The following is a 12,560-nucleotide window of genomic DNA, read 5'->3' on the forward strand; positions in this document are numbered from 1 at the left end:
TTCGTAAGATTCACGGCAGTGGGTACAGCCGAGACGAGGGGATGTCACGGATCGACAGGGGATGGTCGGAGATGGGGGAAGGTGTGTAACTGGAAATACAGCTGGAGAAACTGATCATACCAAGTAGGTGGAGGTGCATACTGCAGACTGTGGTCCGGAAAATTAATGTTTAGTTCTTTCCATCGCACGTCGAGGAGCGGCATTCATTTTTGAAATATGGATTTTGTGTGCCGATGAATTTTCCTTGAAGCTTACCGGTTTGCGGATTCATTGTCCAAATTAAAATGATGCAAGTGATGCTGAAGCGTGTCTGATTTTTACTGAAAGGCTTTCGTCGAACTTTGCAGTACCTATGTAAGCTCGCTTACTCTGCAATGCTTAGTTCATACGAATGCTCTTGAAACCACTACAGGATGATGGCCTGGTGCGCATTTCCCGCTTTGAGCTAAGTTAATTTTGTTCCTCTCGCTCCATTCATGGCCTCATCAATCATCCGGTGAATTAGCGTGTCGGCTCATATTTTAACAGTCTACTAACGCACATAATGTGCTCGTTATAGCCGTGCATGCATGTACAGGGTGATAAGTAAAGAGTGAAGAGACGTGTCTGAGACATACCGTTTATGTATCGCTGCCGTTGCTCTTTTGTCCCCGTTATATACGTTGAAATTAGCGTCTGCAAAGCAGCGCCTTTAGCCGAGGTGTCACCGAACTTCTATAGGAGAGAACGGGTGACAAAGATGTCAGCGCTGACCGTTTATCGTCCAAGGAGAACACACGTGGCGTGGGGAGGCGGTACGGGTGGAACTGCATACCGTTACAGCTGCTGTTGCTCGTGATGGCTGTGCATTATGGTGTGATGGGGTCGCCTTCTGTCAGGGCTATCGTACCGCGTACGTGCTTTTCCTGGATAAACAGCCGGTGTTGAAGTCCGTAGTATGTCGAACTTTGACCTTAGGATTACTGATGATTGATGTATTTATCGCGATATACAGATTGTAAGCTTCAGCTGCATCCTCACATCGCAAAAGCATGTTTATCTCTTACCGGTAGTGTTGTATTATATAAGTTCTACCCAATTATGCTAATTATGTATCTTCTTGAATGAAAGCGCGTTTGATATGCTCTATATGCGGCGCGTCCTCAGTATGGTATTCCAAGGACGAAGTGAAAACTTGGGCGCCCAGTGTCTCCCACCAGAAAGTCCTTTCTTCAGAGAAACTACGTCCTTGTCTGATAACGATATCTTGTGACCAATTAATCAGGAAGAATTTAGATAAAAGCGTCTTCTCTCGTCAAGTAAATTATTTCTACTCTCCTCGCTTCCACCACATTTTCTCCTTCGTGTGTCTTCCAAACGCATCACTTATTGTTAATTACGACCGAGAAATGCTGTAAACAGGTGTGACTGTGGCGGCACGGCAGCTTTCTTTGAAACGGACGTCTCTCCATCGAAAACACCGCCACAAAGCATGTCGGATGTCGAAGTTCATAGTCTCTCCCACCCTCTACGGGAGTCCGTCACCGGCTATCACTCCAGCATCTCATCCGTCATCGCAAACGGCATCTCCGAGCCGGCGGCGTGCAGCACGTCCGTCCTCGCCTCGAGCCAGCCGCCCGGCGTCCTCCCAACGAAAGAGAAACCGTCCGCTCCCGTCCCGCGGCGGCGGCTCGGCGGTGGGACGCGCCGCCGGCCCGGCCCTGTCGGCGTCAGTCGACGGCTCGCGGCGGTGGCTGGCGCTTGGTGTGCGCGTGCGACGTCGACGCGAGAGAGCGTGACCCGATCTCGCTCGTGTGGATCGTGTTAGCCGCAGTGTCAATACGGGACCGAGTGGCCACGAGGCCGGCCGGAGCGGAGCAGGAGGTTCAGGTGAGCGGACGTGGCCCCTGGTGTGTCCTCTAGGGGCATTGATCTGTTAAACTTTTATCGAGCTGTGAAAAGGGAGCTCGCCACTTCTTCTGGTATCAGTATTTGCTTTCCTGTGAGTAGCTTGCCTTTTCCCATTCTATCGCTTTATGCATGCTGTTTCGGCATTTGTACAGATACCCGATATTTATGCTTGTGTGCTCAGTGCTTAGCTCTTGAAAGATTGAATTGACTTGTATTGTCTTTCACCATGGCTTTTTTTATAAATACCGCTTTTTTATCACCCTCGAGAAGAATCAATACTGCCTAGTCTATGTCTAACCTGTTGCATGACATTTTGTGAACAATGACCAAACTGTGCGTTTGATATGGCCAATTAATGCAATTTTGAAGTATCGGATAGTTATCGGAATCGCCAATGCTACGAAACCATGGGGCCTTTGAGACCATGGCCAAAATAAAAATGTCCTAGCTCCTTATTGAAGGCATCATGCTTATCGCTCAGTTTGTCTTATTCTGCATTGGACATGACAGTCGGCATGCTTTTGCTCTGATGAGTTCATTCATTCCGAGCCCCGAACTAAGCCAACATTTGCTGATTGAAAATCTGCAACTGTTTTTCACGTATGCGCCTTCGAATTGCTCCGCTTGTACTGTTATTTGTTTTGAATAAGATAGGATGGCTTTTTAATTAAATTGTGAATTATGTGCTAAGTCGTATTTTATTATAACTCAACATTCATGTCAATATTTTTTTTCGTTGTAATTCTTTTTTTACTGACACATCTCGCTGGGGGGGGGGGGGGGGGAGGGCAAGACACTTGGCTCCACACACTGCTCGTCGCGCCGCGATGATGGATCAGATAGGCAACACAGGTGGCATCATACAATGTCGGGACGTTAGCTCACAGCTCGCGTCACACTGCTCTCAGCTCACACATTGTTTGCGTGTCGCCGCGATGTGTCGACACTGTAATGGGCACAACAGGGTCGGACACCGTGCCATAAAAACTGGGTCGTACGAACTACGAGCCACTCGGTACAAAACCGAGTGGTTACGTGAAGTTGCTAGATGCAGGCAGGTGCGATGACAAATGCTAGGGACCGAGCAGGGATTTTAGCACCGCTGCCATGGGACTGAAAGAAGAGGATGTGGCGACCAATCATAATGACTGGTAGGCTATTCAATCTTTCCCATGCACTGTGGCAGGTGTAAAGCGTAAATTGGGTCTGACTGCAAGGAGCCATGTCCCTATGCCATCTGGGACCGCTATAGTGTTTTGGTGCACTTTTATCCACTCATTGGTCAGTTGTCTTGAGGCAGCGCCGCCATGACATAATTGCACTTTTTCACACAAATAATAGGAAAGCGTGCTAACTGAACACTTTTTGTGTAGCGCCTGCAATTCTTAAATAAATGTATAGGTAATGCAATGTGATGTACCTATTAACCCATGCTGGAAGGTCAGAAGTTGAATAAGCACTTTCATCTGTTTGCTGAAATCTTCACTAGAACTAATCTTAGATAGTCGCGGTTGTTGCAAAGACAAATGCCCTAAAAGTGACACTCACTTTCATTGTCTTCCTGGTTCTGCAGCGATCTAGGTGTTCTTCCGGGTGTTATGGCTATCCGCGCGATGGCAGGGATTTCAGAGGTGACGACACAACAATCATTCGGCCATAAGTCGTTAGAGAAAGTGACGCTAACGGATAATCTTGCGGGTGTCTGCAATGATATCGTATTTGTTCCCGCTTACAGCAAAGTCAGGAAGTGAGGCTACCGCCCTGTCGTTTTGTTATCAGGTCCTTTGAAACTGGTTGTTTGCCAAGAAGCGAGGGGATGACTAAACTGAAAGCAGTTTAGCTGGACATTGAACTCATGCTGCTTCCTTGCAAGCGTTCTGAGAAAGCGATGCTAAAGAGGTTGTCTGCAACTATCTTACGTCAAAATTTTCAACAGCTTTTGGAAGCGATTCGTATGTGTCTCATTCGGAGGTCGCTTAGTTCACCTTTGGCCATTTTTTCATGGTGTATGGGTGGCTATTATCCATATGCGCTTCTTCCTATTCATAATACAACCGGCACTCCTATTGGCGTTGACCTAGGCTCATGCCTAATTCTCCGCCGCAATTTCAGACCCATCAGCGCTAAGTAGACCTCATCAGAGGGCAGTTACGGAAACAAAGGAACAAAGAGACACTCGGAACTCATCTGCTCATTACCGGCGTTCGGCCGGCTGACCCATATGAGTGCCAACCGCCGACCGCACATAACTCAATCGCGGACCGACCGGTCGCCGCGCGCGGGGCTCACTTTCCCTCCTCCGCCAGACAGCCGCGGAGGGCTGGGGGCGGCGGCCGACGCGCGCGCTGTCCTGGCCTATATTCGACGGCCGGCGCCGGCGGCGATGGACCGGGGCGGAGCGTATAATGTCCAGGTGCTGCTCGACGGCCCGGGCGTGCCGGAGCTGAGCAGGACGGGACGGAGCATAGCGGGACGGGACGGGGAGGGCTGACGTCCGGCGCGGCTGATACGGAGGAGGGGCTAGACCGGAGCCGGTCCAACCAGACCAGACCGGGTCAGCGCGGGTCAAACAGGTCGCGCCCGCTTAGGATGATTCTGCACAGGACGGGTGCAGGGTGCTCTGGGTACACTCGGTGCTGTACTGTCTAAGACTTGAGAGTCGTCTGCCTCCGTTCTATCCATCGCTAGCGGTCTCTTCTGCTTTCCACTTCACCACGTTAATGGCCGTCGGTGGCATATTCAGGACAGACTTCCTGCGGAAATGCGCGAGTCCGGCCTCGGCCCGACCAAAGGAACCGCCAACGGCTGAATCATGACTGATAGCACTGTCGCTCGCCTGCTCGCCCGCCTGGCGTTCCGTCACCGCCGCTCGCCGCCGTTTCTACTGACGACGCCGTCTATGCTGATACACGACGCGCACGCCGTCTGCGTGCTGATTCCGGGCCCGCCGCCTTGTCGGTTAGGTACACTGTGTAAACGTGCATTATGCACACAGAGGTGTGTCAGTTCGGTTCTGCGAAGGATTGGGCTCCGGGTCCCGCTGTACGGATCCGAGCGTATGGGTGTGACGGTGGCTAAGCTTTTTGCTGACTTTGTGCCTTCGTCAGGCTTGGAGACAGCGCCAGTAACATGACGCTGCAGCGAGTGTCTTCAAGGGCATTTGCGCGTCTGTGCTAAGTCATACGAGGCTCCATGAAACCCCCGGCGATAGTGACGCGGTTTGGTTACATCCATGGTGATAATAAATGCAGCCGGGCCTCTTTATTTCCGCTTCACCAGTCGCCCGTCGGCATCACGCCCATGTCTCCGGATGCATGAGAGACGTTAGGAAGTAGTATAAACAGACATGGTAGAGCCGTGTTCTTCTGCCTCGTTAGCTACCGCTACCTTGACGCGGGGACGAGTTATATGGCACTGGGCTGGCGGTGAGGTCCTGACCGTCGAGCTGCGGCCTTCAGGGAGTAAACGAGGCGAGAAACTGGCGCGGTCTGCCCCACCACCCGTGTAATGGCAGGCGTGTCATGGCCCGCTGATGGGGTTCTGGCGTGCCTGAAATGCCGCTGCGGACCCTGGCTGTTGTGTGTCTAAAACAATCGCGGAATGGGATTGGTGGTAGAAATACGTTGTGCATGTTAGTGACTTTTCAAGCGTGAAAAAGCATTTCATTGTTCGATTCGTAAAGGGCAGCCGGTGGTTTTAGTCGAATCCTTGCTCTCAAGGATATACTATGAACAACGGAAAACAGCCTGGCGGATTTGAACATCGCACAGCTGTTTCAGGCTATCATGCCCTTGCGTTGGATAGATACATGACCATCACTGCAACGACTCTTCCATCAGAACTGTTTTGCCTGACGCAAGAGATGCTGAATGCAGCCGAAGCTCGCTCGTTGTTTCATAGTATTGAAGTTTGCAGCGTGTCACTCTCAGCAGGCGACTGACTCAACGTCGTATGACTGCGCACTCGGCTTCAAAGTGGGCGGATGGTGCAACCTGTGCTTTTAATAACATAATTCGTGTCATCCATATGTCACCGTTTTATACGGGGAGTAAGGAAAGCCACGCCTCGCCTTTGATCGCGTTTCTATGGCTCATTACATCCTCTCTTAGTCTCCGTCAGTGTCGCCCTCCCACCGTGCAGTCTGGCTCAATCTGGATCGAATCTGATCGAATCTGATCGTATCGGCTTGGATTTAATAGCGCGGCTGATATCGGCTGAATGGTCGGCCGTTCACCCCTGCTGGCGAGGACTGACCTCGGGATTGACATGGCTTTAATAAAGCGCGAGGGAACGGGGGCTGTAGGACATACGGTGGAGGGAGCGCAGCTATAACGTCTGATATTTCGTAGGATGACGGAGAGTTTAGGAAAGAGAATTTCAGAGCATAGACTGTCCTACCTTTGTCAGCAATGGTCATTGGGGTGGAGAGCGCAGATCGTTCCGGTAGAATTCGCATCCCGAGACGATTTGGTAACCCACTCGCCACCTGGTCGGTCCATTGAGAAAATTTAGCAACCGCCAGCCCGTCATATGTCGCTGGGAACACTGACTGACCAGCTGGTGCGGGAGACTGCAGAAGGCCGTCGGTGGGGTGTGACCAATGCCCGACCAAACACTCCGCTTGTGTCACCACAGCTGGGCGTGTGCCGATGTCTCCGGCCGCGGCGGTGACTCGGACAGTGAGTTACGGGGCTGTTCGGAGGCCGGGACACGGCCGTCAGGAGGTGTTTCTCCGACTGGTGTGTAGCTGTTACACCTACTGGCAACCTCCAGGACGCCCGCGACGATCCGGTCGACCTTGTCCCACCTAGTCGCCTTTTTGTCGTCCTCAGTCGGCGCACGTTTTACAAGAGCCCCGGTGAGAAATCGACCCCGCGGTGCCGACGCCCTCGCTGTCCCTCACTCTCGCTTTCATGACACACCCTACATCAGAACCCCCTTTTGGCTGTGTCAGACACCCTCATTAGACGTGACCCCTCCATTTCGCCCTGTGGGTCTCGCCAACCTACTCCGTCCTGACGGGTCCCTCTGCACCCATACGGTGCCATTATCGGACCAGACACCCAGCCCCCCCCCCCCCGCAGCCGTCTCACTCGCCACTGCCCCAGACACGCTGCGGGTCAGGTCAACAGTCCGTTGCGTTAGAGCGTGCCGGGGGCGGCTGGCTGGAGGTCAATCATGGCTGGAGGTCTGTCAGTCTGCAGAGCTCGGAGAGACCAGAGAGTTCGGAGTCCAGCGGAGCCGGCGGCGGCTGGTGCAGGTGTCTCGGCACCGGGCCGGTCCAGCCGTGGCGAAAGTTGTCTGCCCCTCCCCCCTCCCCCAGCGTCGGCGTGTCTGGCCGGTCGGCGGACGTTAGTTAGTGCCGCGGTGACGTCACCATTTGTAGTGCGCCCCCCGTGACGTCCAGGTTCGTTAGACGAGAGTCGGGAGGTGCCGCCCCGCCCCGCGCACGCTCGCACGCCAGGGGAAGTTGGGAAATTTGGGCCGCGAGCAGCGGTTAGAACGGCTACTTCTGTGTGTGATACCGTAACGGCTCGGTTCGCCGTATGAAAGTATTTTGTGATGTGGAGTCTCTTCCAATAGCTTATGCAACGCATGTCTTACATGTTAAGCAATGGTCACTTTCCGCATCCCCAATATGAAAGGTTTTCATTGAAATTCCCAACGACTCCATCGCTTTTGCGTCATGACATCCATCCCTCGTCACGCTGCATTCAGCCTCGACGAGCGAGTGATCAATACATAAAACCGATATTCACCCTGACACGGCATTCATCCCTCCCCGGAGTCGAGTATTTCCTTGTCACGCCAGTCAGCATCAGACTCGCTTTCGGCTCGGATCCGCCGCGGGCGACGGACTACGATCGGTCGTCGACAGACAGTTTCATCTCTGGCAGCCGGCCAGCCGATGACCGCCCGCGGCCGATAGATTCAGTTTCACTCTCTCTCCTCGAGCACTCTCGGTTTCGCACGAGGGTGCTTCTTGACCCGGCTGTTTGACCCTGCGCTCATCTCGGCCGGGCGAGAGAAAACACTGCGTAGGGAGACGGCTGAATCGATGATGATGGCTTCGATGGTGGAAGTGATGAAATGTTTAGGTATTTATCCTGGTTTTGTCACTCGATCCGCATGGCTGACTTATTATTTTCTGTCCAATGTCTGTTTGAATTTTGAGCTTCCTTCAATATTCGCCTCTTATATTGCACTGCTAACGGTATGGATGCCAACCGACAGCCACACCCAAAACGGGATTCATAATCTGCGACTTCGTGCTCGATATGCCTAAACAATGACGATTGTCTGGCACTTAACATTCGCGATCCCGTTGGCCGAAGCCCTCCGGAGCAGCGTGGCTGGTGAAACGCTACCAGAGCGGCAGTCATTGTGACCTCCGTGCTAACTCGCTCATGAGTCTCCCATTGTATAAGCACGGAACAAGTCACGATCGTCTTTTGTCGGATTCCCGCCCGGTTGGTTTTGCAGTTTGCAGTTTCTCTTCCGACTTAGTGTGCGAAAGCAGCGGTGCTTGAAGTATAATTCACCAACAATAAAGAAGTCAGGTTTCTGCGATCAGGTGGCGTTAGAATTCCATGAAATCTTGTTGTTCAGGTACGGTTAGACAATACGATATAATGGCTGTCCAGTTAAACGTAGAAAGTAAAACAATTGGAAATTGAACCCCTTGAGACTCCGACCACCATGACACCCTCTCGTAATTCACTCTACAAATAGCGCCGGTACACCTTACGTGGTAACACCGCTCTGAGAAAACCCACACCATGAAATATTGCGTTGTCGCAGCGTATAGTGACGGTGCGCGCCTGGTCGTTTTTACGGGACGCTCCGGTCGCACGTAGCTCGTCCGAGCGAGACGGGACATCTGCATAACGCCCTGGCCGTTACAGCGCGCCTCTTGGGGAATTTAAATTACCCCGGAGAAAGTCTGAGCGATGTCCATCACTTTCGGTTTCCACCTGGCCCAGGGGGAGATTTCCCAGCGTGGCTGAGGCGAGGCGAGGGACGGAATGTTCATTGCGGGACCGCTCCCGGGCGGTGCTGAGAGACCCGGTCACCGCAAACGGTTGGTGACGGGTCGGTGACGGTGCGGTGACACGCTCCGTAACGCAGCCCGGTGACGCGGTCCAGTGACAGGACCGGGGCGGAATCTGGCCAGGAACCGGTCAGGTGACCGGTAGGTGGGAAGTAACTGTAGTCACCGCGTCTGTCTTGCACCGGCGCTCATTATGCAACCGGTATGTCCAGTGCGACCACATCGCACCTTGCCGTAACGGCAGCGAAAGTGACGAGATCTGCATGATGGACGAGCCCCAGGGGTTGGCTCACGTGGTCTGCCGGCCTAGGAATGGGTGTCTGGCGGGGCTAATGGACTGGCGATGAGACGTGAATAGCTGGTGACTTGGCGTTGGCCATGCACGGCCATGGTGTCTTCATCCGTTGGTGTCTTTAATCCACTGGTGCATTGGACAGCCATGGTGCCTTGGACCGCTATTCTCCTGAGCCGCGGGTGATAACAGCTGGCAGTGGTGCTTTGTGCAGCTGGTGGATAATGGAAGGCTGGTGCCATATGTAACTGTCACCTGTTGGAGAGATTGTGTTTGGCTGCCGGCTGTGGTATAGCTCGAGTCGCTGATGAAGCGGTGCTCGCTTCTGCTGGTCAGCCGTCAGAGCGAGCTGTCCCGGAAATATTTCGCCCTGTTCGAGTCGCTGGACTCTTAGTGAAACGGAATGGGCAGATAAGACTGCATTGCACAATGCACATGCATATCTTATTCTGATTACCTTTTGAAGGAATTTTAACGTTACCAACCCCATTTATGCAAATTACCTAACAAGAACTTGGAATGTGAAGACATCCAGCGATGTCATCATAAGTATCCGAAAAACGATGGACTTTATTTGTATTTGTGACACTGCAAGAACACAAGTAGGTAGATATTGTATTTACTCATGACAAAAAAGGTGGTCTAGGCCACGCTTGGAAACCATTCAGGTATTTGCCTATAAATGAGACAGAGTTCGGCTGCAAAAAATCCACGGGCTTGGTCTTCCCAGTCGTTTTATTCGTTTTACATTGCCAACAAAGTCATCGTGCTGATAATCAATGGTGAATCATGAACATTGAACACATAAGAAATCAAATAGCCACTGGACCTTTACATATTCTACAGAGCTTTAAACCACATTTATTGCTGTTCTAAAGAACAATCCGAACGGCAAGGATGAGTTGCCACCGCACAGTAGGGAACACTCGGAACAGTACCTAACGAGTGGAGACTGCACTGCTACACAGGAAGGCAGCACGAGAATGCAGCGCAGACTGAGGTATAGTCTGGCAAACCTAAGTAAGAACGGAGTTAAAGCGCCTCCATCACTTTGCACGTGTTTTAGTCATTTGAAATGCATTGTTCGGAGAAATTATGTGAAAACTTGTGAGAGAAAATATGCCCTCACAATACAAATGCACATGCATGAACAGCCGCAGCACTTTAAATCCATTCGTTCGTAGGTTTGCCAGACTATAGTAACACCTCGGTAACTGCATTGGCGACTAGGCGTCTAACACCACAGTAGCTGCATGGGCGGGTAGGCCGCTAACACAACGGTAACTGCAATGGCGGGTAGGCCGGTAGCACCAAGGTAACTGCAACTACGCACACGCGTGTAGCATCTTTCGCTTCTCATGCAGTTTACGATAACGACAGGATGGGATTCACATCCCCGATGGTAACCGGATGACCAGAGGATACCCACTCAGTTCGGGAACAATGCAGTCGCTCCTCGTCGCTCCGGTGTTCGCTATTGTGGCGCTGAGGGCTGCGCGGGGCTCGCGGAGGCGGCGCGATTTAACACCGGTGGCATTGTTCAGCGGAAGTGGAGGGGAAAGCGGATGACCTGTGTGCTCCCGAGTGCCAGGATCATTAACGGTAGTTGTCGGCTTGTCATCAGCAGGAGCATTAGAACAGATGGGCTGCTTTCTTTATTTGGTTGTGAATCGCCGGCTTTCCCAACTCCGCTTATGCATAGGTATGCTCTAATGATGACTTGATGATGTGTGAAAAGTGTGACTGCGCATTGATAACAATTAGGAGCCTCGGAAGGGGTGCTGTCATTGAAGCCTAGTCTTATGCAATCCTGAGGTTGCCTAACGTAGCGCACAAAGTAAATCAAAGGGCGAAATCGCAAGAAGACATTGTCATGGTTTTACGCATAACACACGAATTGATACCGCATTAGCGAAATCGAGGATATGACAACGTTATTGTTCTATCTACATATATTGCGAGATAAAATGAACGAATAGGTACTTTACGATTAATCACTGCTTCAAGGACATCGAATCTAGTTTTGTTTACTTCTCAAAGGCAATAAAGTCCCCAGTCACGTATTATATTATTACAAAAAAACATCCCCAATGAACCCCAGAAAAGGACGACCACGATCGAATCGAATGAATCCCAAGTCCCGAATCGAACAATTATCGTCAGACATTCCGTGACACTAAATTGACATCAGCGCGTGCGACATTCACGCCGGAGCCGTTAGTTAAACGGCGACATCTTCCCCCCTCCCCCCGCCGAAGGTGTGACCAGTAACCTATGCCCAGTGCTCAGCCGTTTCACCGTCTCATTGTCTGCTCGAACCCGTTACGCCCCGTTCTCGAGGAGGCATATCTTCACTACTGGCCTCACGTACGTTCCAGCTCTTGTTTTCAGCTCCACAGAGCGGACACGGCCATCAGAGCCGGGGAACACCTTCGTCACTCGCGCGAGCGGCCAGCGACCTCGAGGGGTGTTGTTCTCCGCGATGAGAACTACGTCGTCCACCTGAATCTGTCGGGTCTCCTTCGTCCATTTTCCCCGCTTCACTAGTGTCGGGACGTACTCTTTCGACCATCGTCTCCAGAAGTGTTCCGATATTTTCTGAGCTTGTCTCCAGCGTCGTCTGAGACAGAGATCCTCATCTGAGCATGCGCCGGGAGGGAGACTCGGGGACTCGCGGCCGAGAAGTATGTGGTTCGGCGTCAGAGCCTGCGGGTCGCCGGCAGAGGAGCTCACGTAGGTTAGCGGGCGGCTGTTCATCATAAACTCTACTTCCGCCAGAACGGTCGTCAGTACCTCCTCTGTGACTATATTCTGGCCGACAACTGCTCGCAGACACCGTTTGACGGACGCCACCAGCCTCTCCCAACAGCCTCCCATGTGAGGCCCGCCGGGAGGACTGTAGATCCACTTGATGCCTTGTTGAGTTAGGGCGTCGCTGATCTGCATTGAATTCCAATGTCGCAGTGATTCTCGAAGTTCTTGTTCACCTTTCTTAAAGCTCTTCCAGTTGTCGCAGTGAATCTCTGTAGGGCGGCCACGGCGGCTCATGAAACGTCGAAGAGCTAACAGAAAACTATCTGTGTCGAGAGACGACGTCAGCTCGAGATGTACGGCTCGAGTAGATAGGCAGGTTACAAGCAAGATGAATCTCCGTTCGGTGCGACGCCGTACCCGCACGCACACCGGCCCGCAGAAGTCCAATCCGATGGAGCTGAACGGATGCCGGCTGTCGAATCTCGCCTTTGGCAAATCTGCCATCAGTGGAGCCTGTGGATGCGCGCGCCGATTCCGACATAGAGCACAGTTGTGCAAATGCATCTTCACAGT

At 52.3% G+C, this 12,560-nt stretch overlaps 1 protein-coding gene across 1 annotated transcript in view; it reads left to right on the forward strand.

The window, feature by feature from the left end:
- Positions 1–1,719: 1,719 nt before the first annotated feature.
- LOC122389617 overlaps positions 1,720–12,560 on the forward strand; it is a 50,928-nt gene continuing 40,087 nt past the window's right edge. The window contains exon 1 of the mRNA XM_043381807.1: positions 1,720–1,869. The gene's annotated coding sequence lies outside the window, so the exon portion shown is untranslated. The remainder of the gene's footprint in view (positions 1,870–12,560) is intronic.

Source organism: Amphibalanus amphitrite, unplaced genomic scaffold, assembly GCF_019059575.1.
Source record: "Amphibalanus amphitrite isolate SeventyFive unplaced genomic scaffold, NRLGWU_Aamphi_draft 000365F_arrow, whole genome shotgun sequence".
NCBI classification, from domain to species: Eukaryota; Metazoa; Arthropoda; class Thecostraca; order Balanomorpha; family Balanidae; genus Amphibalanus; species Amphibalanus amphitrite.